The sequence below is a fragment of the Drosophila subpulchrella genome, unplaced genomic scaffold (assembly GCF_014743375.2).
Source record: "Drosophila subpulchrella strain 33 F10 #4 breed RU33 unplaced genomic scaffold, RU_Dsub_v1.1 Primary Assembly Seq61, whole genome shotgun sequence".
Lineage (NCBI taxonomy): Eukaryota > Metazoa > Arthropoda > Insecta > Diptera > Drosophilidae > Drosophila > Drosophila subpulchrella.
In genome coordinates, this window is record NW_023665697.1 from 408553 (window position 1) to 427270 (window position 18718).

Here is an 18718-nt window from a genome sequence, read left to right on the forward strand (position 1 = left end):
ATGTTCCGCCTGGGTATAAAATGACAGTGACACCACATAACCTAATTTATTTACCAATCAACTGTGACGAAATAAGCACACTATCTATACGCATAGTTGATCAAAACGGTGATTTGGTGAATTTACGTGGTGAAAACGTTTCGATTCGCATGCACATTCGGTTAATAGAATGATTATTTATAATAAAAGACGTAGCTTAAGTCCTCAGCCAAGCATTACTAATTGTAAAGCTATAGAAAGAGGATCAACAGTAAAAAGAAGCTCACTTACTTTGAAAAATAAAATATTTTTAAGGTCGTTAGGCTTGAAGCTTCGAGTATAATATAAAAGGTGGAAAGGAGAACAATGAACGAAATTTTAAATGTTCGAGAAAAGGTTTACTCAGATGAGAGTATTTCGAAGAAAGAGTTTCATACTTATTCATCGTATAATCAAACATTTAAACCAAACGATGAAATTCGAATTACTATTCAAAATCAAGACTTGTACGTGCTTCCTCACGAAAGTTACCTTAATTTTCAAGGAATTATTAGAAAAGATTCACCGAATGGACCCACAACTGATAATGTTACCACTTTTTTTAAAAATAATTGTATGGCTTACTTTTTGGATGAAATTAAGTACGAAATAAATGGATGTGAGATTGATAAAACACGATTTGTCGGTATGACTACAACCCTAAAAAATTATATATCTCTGGATAATCTTCAAAGTCAAAATCTATTAAATTCCGGATGGAGCAGTGGAGACGAAATTTCTACGGGACCCCACTTTAACTTTTCTGTACCATTAAAAAATTTGTTGGGATTTGCTGAGGATTATAAAAAAGTTTTGTTAAATTGTAAACACGAACTAGTGTTGATGCTAACTAAGAATCTTGGTGATGTGTTTGAACAAACCAGAAATGAACAAACTTTTAAGTTGGAAATGACGAATATAACCTGGAAAATTCCCCATGTAACTCCAAGCGATTTTGCAAAAATTAAGATGTACGATATTATTAAAAGTGGTGTAAACCTACCAATCGCATTCCGGAGTCGGGATTCATATGTTAACCCCAAATTGGGGTATGGAAGTCAACACAGCTGGAATGTGAAATTGTCGGCTAACCGCGAAAAACCAAGATTTGCCATAATTGGATTTACACTAAATGGAGAACTTATCACAAATAACTTATCAAACTTGAAAGTTCACTTGAATTCTGAGTCATATCCATATGATAATCTGAATGTTGATTTTAGTAAGAATCAGTATGCACACCTATATAAAATGTATACAAGATTTCAATCTAGTTACTATAATCGTGAATCACAACCATTTTTGACCCCAAATGAATTTAAATTGAAGGCCCCTATTATTGTGGTTGATCTTTCATATCAAAACGAATCAGTGAAAACTGGTCCTATTGAAGTGAGAATTTCACTAGAACTGAAGACACCAAGTCATGAAAATACCCAAGCTTACTGTCTCCTCATACATGACCGTTTAGTTGAATATAACCCATTAAACGGACTAGTACAACGAGTTGTTTAACATTAGAAAAATGTTGAAAGATACTGTTTCGATTGATGTTCAAGGTTTCTTTGATAATAATAATAATTTTATTCTAAAGGAAATCGGAATTGTATTCGAAAAAGAACCAGACTTGAATAATAGTTTTTTAATAGAACAACCATATGATTTTACTTTGCTAAATACAAAATCTCGAAAGACTGCAATTTGGTTAACCAATACACATCACAAAATTTTTTGGAACGATGGAGAAAATAGATTTCCACAAGCTCGAAAGTATCTAAGGACAATTACAAGCGGAAAACAAATTATTTGTAAAGGTGTGGAAAAGAAACGATTTCTACAGAAGTTTTTTGGGAGACGTCAGCTCATTAATATCGAGGAAATGGGCTGTCCGTCATTAAACAGGTTTAAAGGAAACCGGTTTCCCTATTGTGAAACACACCTTAAGGGCGGGGTTTGTGCTCTTAACAATGCATACATTATTTTGACATTTTTTAAAAGTAGCTCCAAAACAATAAAATAATTTTTATACATCATTTTAAAGTTGAGACTAGATGTGTAAAGACCTACAAGAAAATAAAATTAACAAAATGAAATTTCATGAGGAAATTGACCAATTTATTGAAGAATTTAAAGGACAGATAATTGGTCAGCATTTTCAATATCTTCTAAACACAAAAACTATGTTAATGAATCGAGGTGGACATGATCTCAAAACTACGAATTATGGTGAACACTTTACATTTTGTAATCCAGAAATGACGTCGGAAACGTGCGCCTGCTTCTTCTATGCAAATCGCCGGAATCAAAGCAGAAAATTAATTTCTATATATAATAAAAATGTTCACAATACCAAAATAAATGAATAAATGTATTATTATGCTACAAAATACACTTCTGACTTTTTATTTCGAGTTAAATTTACAGGTATGGAGAATGGAAAATATTTCCTTGACTGAGATATGTCGGCTACTTGCGAGTTGTTGCGCGGTCGTGATTTCAACCCCTATTATGGGAACGTATTAGAGCTAGCAGTCAGCCGTGAGGTCGTTGGCGTGAGGCCCATGATCTTGTCAATGAGCGTGCGCCTTTAGGCTCGTGCATGTGTCCCTTTTATTGCGCTTGTCAATGAGCGTGCGCCTTCAGGCTTGTGCATGTGTCCCTTTTATTGCGGTCAGGTAATGGACAGGTGCGCATGTTCGGGTGGCTCTTGCTTGAATCCCTTTTATGACATGTTTATGACCCATTTGTGGAAAGGAGAGAATCTTAGAGAATTTACCAATTAAACGTTCTGGGGCGGAAACAAAAATGTGTGTTTGAAAATATTTCACATCTGAGAATCATTAACTTGTGAGATTTATTTTATTGAGGTTCTTTTGATTTCTAAATTAGTTTTACAATCATAGAAAACATTATTCCCCAACATGATCGGACATGTTCCTCTGAGATATCCATCTTTGAATACTTTGGGTGTGCGACCTTTCACACGTGCACAGCAACACCTGTGATAATGAGGCAAAAGGGTACGTGATCACACCTTTCCCCAACATGATCGGATATGTTCCTGTAAGATAACAACCTTTGGATACTATGGTTGTGCGACCTTTCACACGTGCACCTTTCTCACCTGACTATTAATTGCACATAATGAGGGGAAGGATACATGATCAATATTGTCACATGGGCATGTGGGGGCGATGGGGGTAATTAAGTATACTCTTTATAGACATGATCGTGACATTTTTATGAGTTCAAAGTACATTAAAATCACTTAATTTATTGGATTATGCTAATTGTCCCAGAACCCGCATAGGTTAATGAGGGGGAGGGGGGGCTTGGGGCCATTAATATGCTAATTGTCCCAGAATCCGCGTTTCCATACTACTAACATTCTCCCCCCCCCTTGCGAGGACACCCGTAGCAAGAATAGTCGGCTCAAGAATATGTTGGAAGTGAAGATCGGTCGTCCGTATGTAGAAGAGTGTGGTGGCCCTTTCCACACTTGTGGCAGTAATGACCACTGCGGCAGGAGTCCTTGGAATGATTGTGAGCCAAGCAATTGGAGCAGTACTTCTGGATATGTACTTCCTGGAGCCGATTCTGGGGGCTTAGCCGTAGAAAGTGGTGGCACTTCCGTAGAGGATGGATATTTTGGCAAACTCGGCATTGGTAGGATTTAATACCTCGAGTACGTCTGCCATCCAAGGTGGGGTATGGAACCCAATATTCGGATGGAGTATTTTTAGGAGGGACTTTTTGTACGGAAACTTGCGTTGAATAGGAGGAAATGGTGTGTGGAACTGAGGCGGATACTGGCCTTGGAGGGTCGGATGGAATCGGCAGAGTAGTAGGACCGCTGTTTCGATGCAGCAATGTGTGATGCCGATCTTGGCAAGTGAGACAGTTGTGAGCGCTTGTGCAATCCCGGAATTGATGGCTACTTGCAAAGCAATTGGAGCACAACTGCTTCCTTTGGATATAGACTAGGCGATCGTTTACCGTCATTTGTAGGAAGCGTGGACATATACGCACGGGAGGGATCTTCTTCGAACACAGATCGCAGCCTTTGGGTATCGAAACTAACCTCGTGTTAAAGGAATTTATTTTTGGAAATTCTTCCACTCGATTTGTGCCCTTGGCCTGGACGTGGTGGAAATCGGCAGATCGGAAACTATCGACGGCCTCAAGAGTTCGATGGCGCTCCGTCAAATAGGAATCAAGCTCAAGCCACGTAGGAATTTCGGCTTTATTTTGGATGGACTGCTCCCATTATATATAAAGAGAGTGAGCTTTGGAAGTTTTGTCGAGCACATATATACCAGGATAGGATCCCAATTCTCAATATTAACACCGGAAAGTTTTAAGAAAGTAAAGCAACCTTGAATAATGCGTTGAAGTTCCTGTAAGGCTGCTCCCGACTCCTGTGCTACGGATTGCACATTCAAAAGTGTTTTCAGGTGACTGTTCACCTGTAATCGCTTATTTTCGAAACGCTCAGTTAGGTTTTTCCAGGCTGAGCGAAAGCCATCATTGGTGAGTGGGGATCTCGAAACTATGGAATGAGCTTCGCAACTTGTTTTTGAATTTAAGTGGAATAATTTTTCAACGGGCGTTAGACTCGGATTGTCTATGTATATTGCCGTGAAAAGGTCCCGGAAAGTCGGCCAGCGAAGATAATCGCCAGAGAAAACCTCTATGTCGATAGGATAAGACGTGGAATTTTGGGACGGAGTTACTGGAGCTTGAGGTATTTGGGAGGAGCCCTTTTGGATTTGTTCCATTAGCTGCGCGGCAAACATTTCATAGGTGAAGTACGTTTGGTAATACTTGGATTTTAGTATGGATTTCGTGTCGGCGGCGCCCTCGCCTGCAGCTATAATGCAGTCGGAGCATATATCGTATGCTGCCTTTACCGTTTGCCACAAGGAATTGAAGTGATCGCGACGGATTTTACAGGCGGATAACGTTGGGGTAGGAGCACCTGGAGCGTTCACAGTGGCCTCAAAGTGGATCAGACAGTCAGCTGTGGCCATAAATCGTGTTAAAGCGGATTTGACTGATGTTGCCATGACGTAAAATAATTTAAAATTTGTAATTCAGAAGTAAGGAAACGGGCTAGAATCCAATTGGAATTTAGCAACCAATCAAGATTGTAAATATATACGGTCACACTGTCGGATAGGCAAAGTCAATAAATATTTATTATATCGGATGGTCGGACTTATGTAAAGAATTACGGACTTCAATTTTGTTTGTTTGAAAGGAACAATTATTGTGAGCCTTTGACCCACTGTGGACTAGCAAAAATATCGATATACGTATACTGTACATATGTACATATGTGGGGTGCGAATAGCGGAATAACGCTGCGGGAATTGTAAAGACTTCGGTTATGTTTGTTTGTCGGTGCATTTGTTTGTCACCTGCACAAATAAATTGCAGACGATTTGCTGGAGTAAATTTGTGGATATTGTAACTTTGTTTTTAATTTTCGAAATAATTTAGCCGTATTTGTAGGTCGAGAAAAGTAGTTGGAGTGGACTGTATTAGAAAAAGTAGTTAGAGTGGACTGTATTAGAAAGAGTATTTATGTAAATATACACACGCAGCTGGAACACAGTAAAAAATAAGGAGTGCAGGTCTTAAGGAAAAATTGTATGATCGGGAATTTTTTACTGTGGCTGGGCTCTATTTTACACACAAATGGAATTGAAAATATATTTGAGAAATATTTTAGTTGAATAGCAGCACTGAAATATCGACTGGAATTGTTTCAAGTGTACATTTGTGGGCAAAGGAAACTGGAATATTATCGGGCACAAATAACGGAATTGAAAAACATATATATATTGCCGTTGCGTCGGATTAATCACTTTTGGATTTAGACAATATATCATACAGAAAGTTTGTCGAAAAACTGGCTGTATGACCGACAAATTATAGTAAGTGGAACTTATCTGGAGCGGTTCAAGCCTGCTGGGAAAAATCAAAGGAAACTCCAGGAGAGGAAAATCCAAAGATTTTAAAATCCGGCTTCGACTGGACCAAAATGTTGGGGCGGGGTGGCTTGATCGCTGAAATAGATAAAGTCCCAGGAACGGAGGGTACTTAAAAAAACACTGGTGTAGTTCGGGTTTTTTCGCGCGACGTGCATTGGTGTTTATTCGTACACTTGGAAATAAGAACTCATTAAGCCTAACTTAACTTAAGTGCTCCAGAGCGGAGTGGAGACTTAGGGGAGAGATAGAGAGGGATAGCGGACGGCAGTGCGAGCGTGCGAGATGTAGACATCTGGATAAAACTGCCGCTCGACACTGCCTCCTGAAATTAAACGCCCTTTTGACGTAAACAATTTATTATATTTTTTTTTTCATTCTAGTCAATGCTACTCGGCATGCTGAAGCTAGCTGAATAGCTGTGCGATACAGTATCACAACCAAATGCGGACAGTCATTGCCATTAGGGTATTCTCCTCCCTCTTTTTGACTTGTTTTGCCCATCCCCATGCTAAACGACTATCCTGTTCGTTACACTGTATCGCTTACTACATGTGAATAGTCTCATCCTGCTGTTGTTCAGCTTCGGACACTATGCACTTGCCCTATTCTCCTTTCATATTTCTCTTGGGATCTTGGATCTTGAGTCGTCCCAATGTTTGTGTTTGGTTGGCAACTTTATTGCCAACAAAGTATTTGGCTGCCGTGGGATTTCGGTGGGGGCCCGCCGAGGGTAATTGCTGAGGCGGTACTTTGGCTGCTAGATGTTTGGCTGCCGTGGGGGTTTCGGTGGGGGACCGCCGAGGGTAATTGCTGTGGCGGTATCTCGAGCATGCGTGGATTTGTACTGGGTTAGGGCAGGGTTAGTTTCTGGCAAGCTTAAGGTCCTTTGAGGTGTTGAGGTACTGGGTTTTGCTGAAGTCCAGCGTTTTTATGAGCTTGAGCTGCGTTTTTGGTGACGGTTGAGTATGGAAGCGGGGTGTTGTTTGTGTTACGTAACTTTAAGATTGAGAGGGCTGTTCTTTTGTCGCATTTTTTGTAGTTTTGATGTAAATGAGGTCTTTGGTTCAGTTCTACTAGTAATGACATATTCGGGGTCTGGATTTTTTTAATAGTTCTATATTTTTAGAGGGGTCCAGTGGGTCCATCTCGCCGTCGTAATTTATATGACACGTAGGTTCACTTGCGCGCCGACTTTGCTTGCACTTGCACTGGCTGTACCGAAATTTTTGGAGATTGTTCTTGTCTGTTGTTTGGTTGTCTGTTTTGCTTAGCTTGTCGAAAACAGACGTCCACATTTGCCGACGAAACCGCAAGCCTGGGCCGCTCGAGCTGCCCAACTAGAGCTACAGCTCAACAGATTATCTGGTGGTAGTTGTGAAGTGGCTATAAGACTGACGAATCAAAATTAATTAACAAAAGTGTAAACATATAACGTTTACTCTTAACAGACAATACTGCCCCTCGCAACTTTGAACAGTACGCAGATCCCCCAAGCCAACGATGTAACATATCACGGCGTCCACCTTTTCAGATGTCTAAACTGGGGGAAACACATTGAATGCAAAAGGATATCTCAAACTTAAAGCTAGTAGCCTACACTGGATTAAAAATTCTCAATCACCCCTGTGTCTGGACCTCAAGGTTCTGCTCTAAGCATTTTAAATTACGGCTCCCAGGCTTAGGGGAACGCAATCAACAGCAACATTGCTGTTCGTAGCCAAGGGTGCTCAACATGACCAGCACCCAACAAATCAAGCAGTAGCCAATTTGGTCCGGCCTGTGGTCCGGCACACGCATGTGACAGAGGCAGCCGCCACAGAAGAAGTTAGTCAATTCCAGACCTTATGTAAAGAATAAAATATGACCTTGCTCTCCTTGCTATAAACGACTCTCCAATGAGCCTAAATCTAACTCTACCGCAAATCAGTATACCCGACTTTGATGGGAATATCTAGATTAACCCCGGTTTCACGACTTATTAGTGGAATTAATGCATAATGAACCACACTCTGCTAGCCAGAAGCTGCACTTTCTACAAGGCTCACTCTGCGGTGACGCAAGGAACATTTTGACAGACACAGCCTTCTCACAAGGCGGACACGACGAGGTACCATGTACCAAAACCGCAAAATATTAGTCTTTGCTGCAATAGGAGAAATCGTCGACTAACAACTTCGAGCACTACATGACACAGTGCGAAAGACTTTAAGTAGCCTTAAAAACCTCGAATCAGCACAAAATCCTGGGATCCAATCCTGTGTTTTATTATCAGAAGAAAATTAGACCAGCAGGCTCTAGCTGCACTATAAAACTCAGCTGATGCACCAACGGAAATTCCAACGTTAAGGAGTGTCATGACGTTTATTGCGCGGCGCGAACCATCAGTCAGTTCAAAACGAAGAGAGCTGTAAGACTTGTAATCTAGAAACACATCATCTTAGAGCGTGTATCCGTTTTCAGGAATTGGACCCCTACACGCGATGCCAAGCTATTATTCAAGTAGGAGGATGCAAAAAATGTTTGTCTACAGCTCATAAGGTTGAAAACTGTGGATCACTGGCCACTTGTCCAGTCTGCCAGCAACGGCATCACTCAATGTTACACAAAGGACCGCCTAGAAATCCAGCGTCCGGCGCAGTAACCATTGCAGGCTACGACAACCCTAGAGGATATGTTCTGATCGCGAAACACTAGTAGAGGTGTTTATTTTCTTCCAAAAACAACTACTGGCCTATCTCCGCATTATTCGTTACTTCTACCAGGCTCTGCCCAGCCACTGCCTTGTAAATACCTTCTGAAATGATCACATCCTTCTTCACTGTTCTTTTACTTAACAAAAAATCCCCATCGGATACTTGTACTGGAATGCGAATTACTCTTTTTGCTCCTGCTTCTATTGTGTGAACTTCGCTTGGTCTATATTTAGCGAACTGAATCTGCAACTTCTCGCCTACCGTGCGGAACCAACCCTTTTATATGTCGATCCCGGCTTTTAGCTGTTGTAACAACTCTATCCCGATTAATCTTTCAAAAAACTGGTGGAATCTGAAAGGTAGCATTCTCATCTTCCCTACTCCTCCCAGTTCTTTGAATGTTGGTAAGTATGCTTCCTTCAAAATTTTATGAGATTGCGTAATCGTCTTAGTCGCTATTGGGTCTTGTAGGTCTTCCACGTTTTGTGCTTGAACCAGTTCATGGCGAATAAACGAGAAAGTGGATCCTGTGTCAATAAACATTTTTATTGTTCTTTCCGGAGTGATTTTGATCAATACATAAGGCTGATTGCGAAAAATTTGCATCTTCCTCTTGGATGTTATTCAACTGACCAGTGGTTGACGGCCGATTTTCACCCCTCTCTGAGTTACCCGTCGAAATTTACGACCATTTTGAATTGGAAGAGTTATTCGACTGCCTTGAACGAGTTATACGATTGTCGGAACAGTTCGAATTCCTAGACATCCTTGTCTGGCCACTACCTTCTGCATCTCCAACCGCCTGGATTGCCAGCTGACCCTCTCTAGATTTGTTGTTGCTATAATTTATTTATTAATTTATTATTTATTTCGCCAACAGTTGGTACCTTAACTGGCTACTTGTCTATTACTAAACTAAATACTTAAGGACGAAAGGTAATTGTAAAGGGTTTTCTTAATTAATTCTCAAGGGGAGAATGGGTCCAGCCGCATGTGAGATGGAAGTTTGTTTCAGTAGAACAAAGTTCTACACAGAGGCTCATTAAAAGAATAGTTAGCTCTATAGGGCGGAATACAAAAAGGTTCAAATGACCTTAAAGACCTACCAGGTACGGAAAAACCTATGCTACTCAGCAATGCAGGGCAGTCTATTTTGGAGGACAGCAGGTCACAAATAAAAACTAGTGCGATAGTTGTTCTGCGATCTTGTAGGGAAGAAAGGTGCACAAGACGACATTTCGCAGAGTAAGAGGGAACCGGGTCATTAAAGTTTAGAGAAAGAAGGGCAAAATATAGGATTTTCTTTTTGAACACGCTCAATACGATTGATGTGTGTAGTACCAGTCGGACTCCAGACAAACGAAGAATATTCCAATCTGGACCTAATGAACGAAGAAAATAGGCTTAGTTTCGTGTACAGATCTTTAAATTGCGTGGAATTTCGTTTTACAAACCCATACATAGCGTATGCCTTTGGAATTATGTAATTTATGTGATTAATGAAAGTAAATTTGGTATCAAACATAACTCCTAGGTCCAGTGATTCATTTCTTTAGGAAAGAATATGGGAACTAATGGAATACGAGCTGAGGACATTAATTAATCGTTTGCTGTACCTAACGTAGAAACATTTTGACACGTTCAGAGGCAACTTATTACGAGAACACCAATTTCCCACTTTTACTAGGTCATTTTGAAGAAGTTTACGATCTGAGATTGAATTCACAGAACTAAATATTTTAAGATCGTCCGCAAACAACAGGAATTCAGAATTTGTTATGCAATAGCTTAAATCATTAACGAAGATGATGAATAGGAACGTACCCAATGCACTTCCCTGAGGAAGGCCAGAAGTAGCCACATACGGGTTTGAGAAAACACCATTGCACTCTACTCTATAAATCCGCCCATCTAAATAAGATTTAAACCAATTTAATATTGATGAATGAAATCCCAATTTCTGCAATTTTGCCAATAAAGCATTATGGGAGACTTTGTCAAATGCTTTGGCGAAGTCGGTGTAGACTACATCAACTTGATGATGACTGATAAACGAGTGGATGGAAAAAGATTGAACGTAGCTAAGTTAGTGATAGTTGACCTTCCAGGCATAAAACCATGTTGGTTAGGACTGATGATCCGACCAGCAAGAAAAGTTAGCTGCTTAGCTACAATTCGTTCAAACATTTTTAAGACATTACTTAGTTTTGCAATTGGCCTATAATTTGAAACAATATTTTTGTAACCAGACTTTAATATAGAGAAACTGTGACAAGTTTCCATCTATGCGCAAATACGCCAGTGGAAAGAGACTTGTTAAAGATCATTTTTAGGGGCTCACAATGAACACCTATACAGTTTTTCAAAATAAATGGAGAAAGGCCATCGCAGTCTAATTTTCCTGAGTCGTTAAAACTCTCAGCCGCCATATGACAGTCCAAATCAGTAACACCTAAGCACCCAATATTTCGCATCGTGGCAATGGCACTGAGTGAATCATCGTCATTCCACAGCGAGCTCGGTTCAAAGATAGATGCAAAGTACTTAGCAAATAGATAAGCGCCCTCAATATCTGAAGAAGCTGAATGACTTTCATATGACATAAGGGAAGGAAAGTATGAGGTTGTTCGTTTAGAATTGACAAAGAGCCAGAATGATTTAGGATTGGTAATACAGCAATATATTGGCTGTATAAGAATTTATTGAGGAAGTCAAACTCACGCTTATGTTGTTTGTACCGATCAAAGTCAGCAGCATCACCGCTTTCTATGTAGCGCTTAAAGAATATATTTCGGAGATTCTTATATTTGTTTAGTCCTTGTGTGTACCATGGTAGTCTATAAGAACTTTGAACTCTAGTTTTAGCGTATCTGCCAATAATAGTAGAGAGAAAAGATATAAAAACTTCATAGGTTGTATTCACATCCGCATGCGAGAGGACTTCCGCCCATCTGATATTAGAAATATCACTACAGATAGAATCTAAACTGCTAGAATTGATATAAGTAAGAGGCAAGCGAGAATTATTTAGTGAGAAAATATAACAAGTAATTAAGATTAATAGGGGCTTGTGATGAGCATCACACGCGGCTAGAGGATTATCGTTGCAACATAAATTGTTGTTGATATACCACGGTCTATCTTGATTATTTTGTCCATAATTCCACTTATTCAATTATTCCAATTTATTATCGGGAATTTTGTACTGTGGCTTAGTTATATTTTACGGACAATTGGAACTTAAAATATAGTCGAGAAATATTTTTTAGTTAAATAGTAGCACTGATACATCTACTGGAATTGTTTAAAGTGTACAATTGTGGGCAAGGGAAACTGGAATATTGTCGGGCACAATTCTTGTTCTTGTTCTGATAGTTACGATTTGGACTTGAATAGTTGGCCGTTTCCCCCTGATTAAAACTGTCTGCTCTGAATGGGTTACCCATCATTGGATACGGAAATCCGAATCCTGGCCATCCACTCATGTTGGGCATCGGAAACGGCATTGAAAACTGCGGTTGGGTATTTCCTGCCCACCGATACTGATACCAAGTGCCAGTACTTGCCAGTACTCCGGTACTGCGTTATCTTGCTTTCCTGACTCTGGCCACTGTCATTACAGATCTGGGTTTAATGCTCTTACTGTCTTTTTCTTCTTACTTATCTTGTAATTTTTGTTGTATGTGCGATTGTTCGTTGTTTCGTAGTGTACTTAGGTATATAATGTGTGCTTAATTTAGTGTGTATTTTAATTGTTTACTCGTTTCATCTTTGTGTTTTTACTGTGTAGATCCGCGAGTTTCCGTGTGGTGATATGGAGTTCTGGAATTAATTTAAAATAAGTACTTCATCTCTCAGATTGATTAAAAAAAAGCAACAATAAGTTTCATTATAGTTAAAAAAAAAATTTTTTTTTATTAATTTCCTATTATTATTATTACCTTCGTCTCCTACTATCATATTTAATAATTAAATTATTTATTTACTATTTTGTTTATTTATTATACTTTTTTCTCACTCTAGTCATTGCTACCCGGCATGCTGAAGCTAGCTGACCAGCTGTGTGATACAGTATCACAACCAAATGCGGACAGTCATTGCCATTAGGGTATTCTTCTCCCTCTTTTTGACTTGTTTTGCCCATCCCCATGCTAAACGACTACCCTCTTCGTTACAGTGTATCGCTTACTACATGTGAATAGTCTCATCATGCTGTTGTTCAGCTTCGGACACTATGCACTTGCCCTATTCTCCTTTCATATATCTCTTGGGATCTTGGATCTTGAGTCGTCCCAATGTTTGTGTTTGGTTGGCAACTTTATTGCCAACAAAGTATTTGGCTGCCGTGGGATTTCGGTGGGGGCCCGCCGAGGGTAATTGCTGAGGCGGTACTTTGGCTGCTAGATGTTTGGCTGCCGTGGGGGTTTCGGTGGGGGACCGCCGAGGGTAATTGCTGTGGCGGTATCTCGAGCATGCGTGGATTTGTACTGGGTTAGGGCAGGGTTAGTTTCTGGCAAGCTTAAGGTCCTTTGAGGTGTTGAGGTACTGGGTTTTGCTGAAGTCCAGCGTTTTTATGAGCTTGAGCTGCGTTTTTGGTGACGGTTGAGTATGGAAGCGGGGTGTTGTTTGTGTTACGTAACTTTAAAATTGAGAGGGCTGTTCTTTTGTAGCATTTTTTGTAGTTTTGATGTAAACGAGGTCTTTGGTTCAGTTCTACTAGTAATGACATATTCGGGGTCTGGATTTTTTTAATAGTTCTATATTTTTAGAGGGGTCCAGTGGGTCCATCTCGCCGTCGTAATTTTTATGACACGTAGGTTCACTTGCGCGCCGACTTTGCTTGCACTTGCACTGGCTGTACCGAAATTTTTGGAGATTGTTCTTGTCTGTTGTTTGGTTGTCTGTTTTGCTTTTTGCTTGCTTAACTTGTCGAAAACATAGACCGGTCACAAGCGCCGCTAAATCCAATTAAGAATTATGCAATGCAACAACATCCAACCAGTATAACATTAAAGCTGAAGCTCTACAAGGTAGAGCACTGGGCCCTACTCTATTTATCCTGTACACGTTAAAGCTTTCTGCTCTGAATGGGTTACCCATCATCGGATACGGAAATCCGAATCCTGGCCATCCATTCATGTTTGGCATCGGAAACGGCATTGGAAACTGCGGTTGGGTATTTCCTGCCCACCGATACTGATACCAAGTGCCTGTAGTTGCTAGTACTCCGGTACTGGGTTATCTTACTTTTCTGGCTCCTGTTTCGGAGTTTCCTTAACCTCTTTGCCGTGCGACTCAGTCAGTCATTGACCTTTTGCTTCCAATTCTGCTTCCTCTAAGGTACCCAGGTTATTTTATCTGCAGACTATTTCATAGGCCTTAGCTATATTCGTAACCCCCTGTTCCTGATAGTTACCCCTATCGGTCCTTTTAGGGCTGACACAAAAGCGGTTAAGGCCATCTCCTCATACCACCTGGTCTTTTCACTCCTCAACAATATGCCTTGTTCGCTGGACTTGTCCAGACTCACTAGGGCTTTCTTGAGGGTCATAACTTTGGTGTACAAGGCCTCTCATTCCCACTTCTTTTCTTTAAGCGTCGCTTGTGAACAGATGTGTTTACTTTTGTGCTCTGAGTTTTTGTCTTTTTCGGTGATTTTTTGCGAGTTTCTTGTGTTTGTTTTTTAACAAAGCTTAGCCTAATAGTTGTGTTAGTGTTTTTGACTTGATCCCCCATTAAACGGGTATGTGGTTATAGATATTTTAACATTTCTATTAGATTTTTTTAATCTCCTAGCTTTGTTAGTGTAATTTTACACTCACTAATCTTGCTAAATCTATTTTATTCCCACTCTCTCTCCCGCTCTATATTACAACTGTAGTTTAAACTCTCTTGGAACCTGCCGATTTTCTGGTAGATTTTTGGAGTGCTTTTCTCTTATTCTCTCTCTCTTGCTTGCTTTACATTGTAACTGTTCGTGCGTAAAGTTGTCAGTGTCCCACAAGCAACGCTCAGTCGATAGAAGATTTATTCTCTCGTGCTCTCTTACATTTAAACTAAAACGCGATCTCGCGCTCTTATTTTTTTTCGTGTTTTGTGCTTTTGTGGTTTTGGAATTTGATCCCAGTGCCAAATTTACTTAAGGTATTTTTCATATTTTATTTTATTTTTATTTCATCTCCTAAAATGGCTCTTGTCTGCTGTAAGAAAAATTGTACTCTTTCGGCTTCAACTAAAGACCCTTTTATTTTCTGCTGGCTCTGCGAATCGATGATGCACGTTAAATGCGCAGGATTTACTGGCAGAGTCAAAGACTTCATTGATCTGAATTGTGGTCTCATGTGGCCATGTGGATCCTGCAAGGAAATGGTAGTTGAGATGAGCGGCTTTATGAAGCAGACTCGAGACAGCCTTTTGAATCTCTCAGGTGCTTTTAAACAGCTCAATGAGGGGTTCAATTCCGTTTGTGCCCAATTTAATAATAAAAAATTACTATCTGAGTCGCCTAAACGCAAAAAAGCCAGCTTAGCGGCAGTTAACACGGTCACGGTATCCTCCCCTAATCCGAACTTGGTAGCTGCAGCAGTTTCTGTCGACACTGGGGTAAGCGAACCAACTGCGCCTAGGGATACAGCTGATTCAGGTGGATTCACTGTTTCTCGAAATATTTGCACCGCCTGATGTGTTTAAGGTACTACTTTCTGAAAGCTTTTGGCTTCCCAATAAACCGAGAACAAATAACAGACCCTCCACTGCGCCAAAAAACTAAAAAGTTTATTTTTGGCTTATCAAAATGTTAGGGGACTAAATATGAAGCTACCCAAGCTTTATGCTGACTCCTCTGCATTTACTGCAGATATTTTGGCTTTTACGGAAACTTGGCTGAAGCCAGAGATATCTGACTCTGAAGTTCTGTCTAATAACTTTAATGCCTATAGGACCGATCGCTCCTCACGTAGGGGAGGCGGTGTGCTGATTGCCGTTACCACTAGCCTCACATCTGAAAAAATTTACTTTGATACCCATAATGAAATTGAATTTGTTAGTGTGAAAGTTTCCTTGCAATCCATATCTATTTTTGTAACATGTTCCTATATTCCACCTGGCTCTGATTTAATAATTTATGAGCACCATCTGTCTGCCATAAAATCTGTTCTATCCCTTCTTTCTAACAGAGACCTTTTGATTGTTTTGGGTGACTTTAATCTCCCTGATATCTCTTGGTCTTCTCCTACTGACTCACTAGTCGCTATACCTCTATCCGCCCATGATTTTGTAGATGGTCTTCTAGAATTATCGTTACAGCAAGTAAGCTTTATACGGAATTCATTAAATAGACAACTAGATCTCGTGTTTGTTTCAGACCCGTCTGAAGTCACGGTATCTAGAATTGACACTCTTGTTGTACCTGAAGACCGATATCATCCAACAATGGAATTGACAATCTGCCTCCCATGCGTTGATACCCTCTCTCCTTTAGTTCCTCAAACTAAAATGAGATGTTTTCGAAAATGTGACTATAAAAAACTTAACGATATGATTTCTCAATATAATTGGACAGACTTGTACAATTGTATGGATATTGAAAGTGCCACTGAACTATTCTATATAGTGTTAAATACTTTTTTAATGAATGCGTTCCTGATAGGCTTCCTTCAAAGCTAAACAGGCCTCCTTGGTTTACCAATGCGCTTCAAAGACTTAAAAACCTTAAAACAAACACCTATAAAAAGTATAAAAAATCGGGTAAGCCATCTGATTTTTCGAAATATGTGGTGGCACGATCGGACTTTAATGTTCTCAATAGTCATTGCTATTCTATGTATTTAAGTCGATGTAAATTCGAATTTTCAAATGATCCGAAGCAGTTTTATAACTTTGTTAATGCCAAGCGTAAGTCGTCGGCATTGCCTTCATCGGTATCTTTTAACTCAATAGAGGCATCGACGGATTCTAAAATTGGTGATATATTTGCCGAGTTTTTCCTAACTACTTATAGTTCGGCTGCTTGGTCAAATTCTAACTACCCTAATCCCTTAAATAGGGCAAATTGTATTTTTACCCCTGAAATTACGGAAAGTTCTCTCTTAAGAGACTTAGCGACAACAAGACCAACTTATTCTTCCGGTCCTGATGGACTCCCCGGGTGTGTGCTTAAGTTTTGTGCGTAAACCATATGTAAACCGATTCTTAAGCTTTTTAATTTGTCTATTTCATCATCAGTTTTTTCTACTATCTGGAAGGACTCTTTTATCATTCCACTTCACAAAAAGGGTGCGAAGGCGGATGCCCAGAATTATAGAGGTATTTCCAAATTGTCGGCAGTTCCTAAAGCATTTGAACGTATTATTACTTCTCATTGCAACATTTATGTTCTTCGCTAATATCACCGTGTCAGCATGGCTTTGTTAAGCGAAGATCGACCACCACCAACCTTCTTGAATTGTCTTCTATTGTAATTAATGGATTTAAAAAAAAAATGCAGACTGACGTTATATATATAGATTTTAGTAAGGCCTTTGACTCTGTCAACCACTCTCTTCTATTATTTAAATTAAATCAGCTTGGGTTTCCATTTAATCTATTAACTTGGATTTCAAGTTATTTGAATGGTAGAACTCAGTGGGTTATATTCAAGAACGCTGTTTCAAAATTGATCTACGTGACATCTGGAGTGCCTCAGGGTTGTCATTTGGGTCCTTTGCTGTTTACTTTGTTTATTAACGATCTTCCCCCTACCATAAAACATTCTCGTGTACTAATGTATGCTGATGATGTTAAGCTTTGTTTATCATATAACGATATAGCGTCGGGTTCCAACTTACAGTCAGATATTGATTGTTTTCAGGGATGGTGTGAGTATAACCTTTTAAATTTGAACTGCCTTAAATGCAACGTTATGACTTTTTATAGGGGTACTCCTACTTTTGTTAGTTACTCTCTTCAAAATACGTCACTCGACCGTATATATTCCGTTAATGACTTAGGCGTTCTTCTGGACCCAAAACTTAAATTTGACTGCCACATAATGTCCACTGTCAACAAGGCCATTAGTGTTCTTGGGTTTATAAAGCGTTGGTCAAAAGAATTTGATGACCCTTATACAACCAAATTATTATTTACCTCCCTTGTCCGTCCTATTTTGGAATATTGTTCTTCGGTTTGGAGTCCACAATATCAAGTGCACATTGACCGTATTGAGTCGGTACAAAAAAAATTTCTTCTTTTTGCCCTTCGTAGTTTGAACTGGGATCAAAACGTAAGGCTACCTTCCTATCAGAGTAGATTACTATTGCTTAATTTACCTACACTTGTAAATCGTAGAACAATGCTTGGTACTATTTTTATGCAAAATCTTATTATAGGTGATATTGATTCTGTAGAACTTGTAAACCGCCTATCTTTCAATGTCCCTGCTAGACTAACACGAAATTATTATCCCCTAAATTTGCCACGATGTACATCAAATTTTTGTCTGCACGAGCCCTTTCGCGTTCTATGTAATAATTATAACAATCTTTACCATTTAATTTGCACATAATCTTCTATCCCGCTATTAAAAACTAATATCTTAACTCATTTGCTTCATTCTTAGTTGCTTCTTTTATTTTCATTTGTGTCCCGTCTCTATTTGTTTTTTGTATCTTCCTCGCGAACTCGCATTTTTGCCCAAATTTATAGAAGGGCCCCGCGCGTAACAAGCACGTGCTTGGTGTCGTTGGGCCACTTGTTTGTACTGCTCGTAGTGCATCAACGTCCATCATATATACATATAATATGGGTCAATTCCATAATCAAATCCTGCTCAGATCTCTTGTCTTTGAAATGGGTAATCAATACTCTCTTTATCTGGTCCCGATTTAGCTCCGACTCATCTAAATCGAGGACTTTATCTGCTGCTCCTAAGATCTTGCTCCTTACCGTTCTAAGTGCGATTACTCTTAAATTTGATCTTTCTTCTCCCTTGATTAGGCCTAGCTCCTGCTCTACCGCTCCTATAAACCCATCTAA

The 18718-nt window shown here is 39.6% G+C and overlaps 1 protein-coding gene across 1 annotated transcript in view; it reads right to left on the reverse strand.

Moving 5' to 3' along the window:
- The window catches only part of LOC119562564 (putative serine/threonine-protein kinase STE20-like), a 244685-nt gene that overhangs the window by 14778 nt on the left and 211189 nt on the right, over window positions 1–18718 (reverse strand). The window lies entirely within an intron of this gene.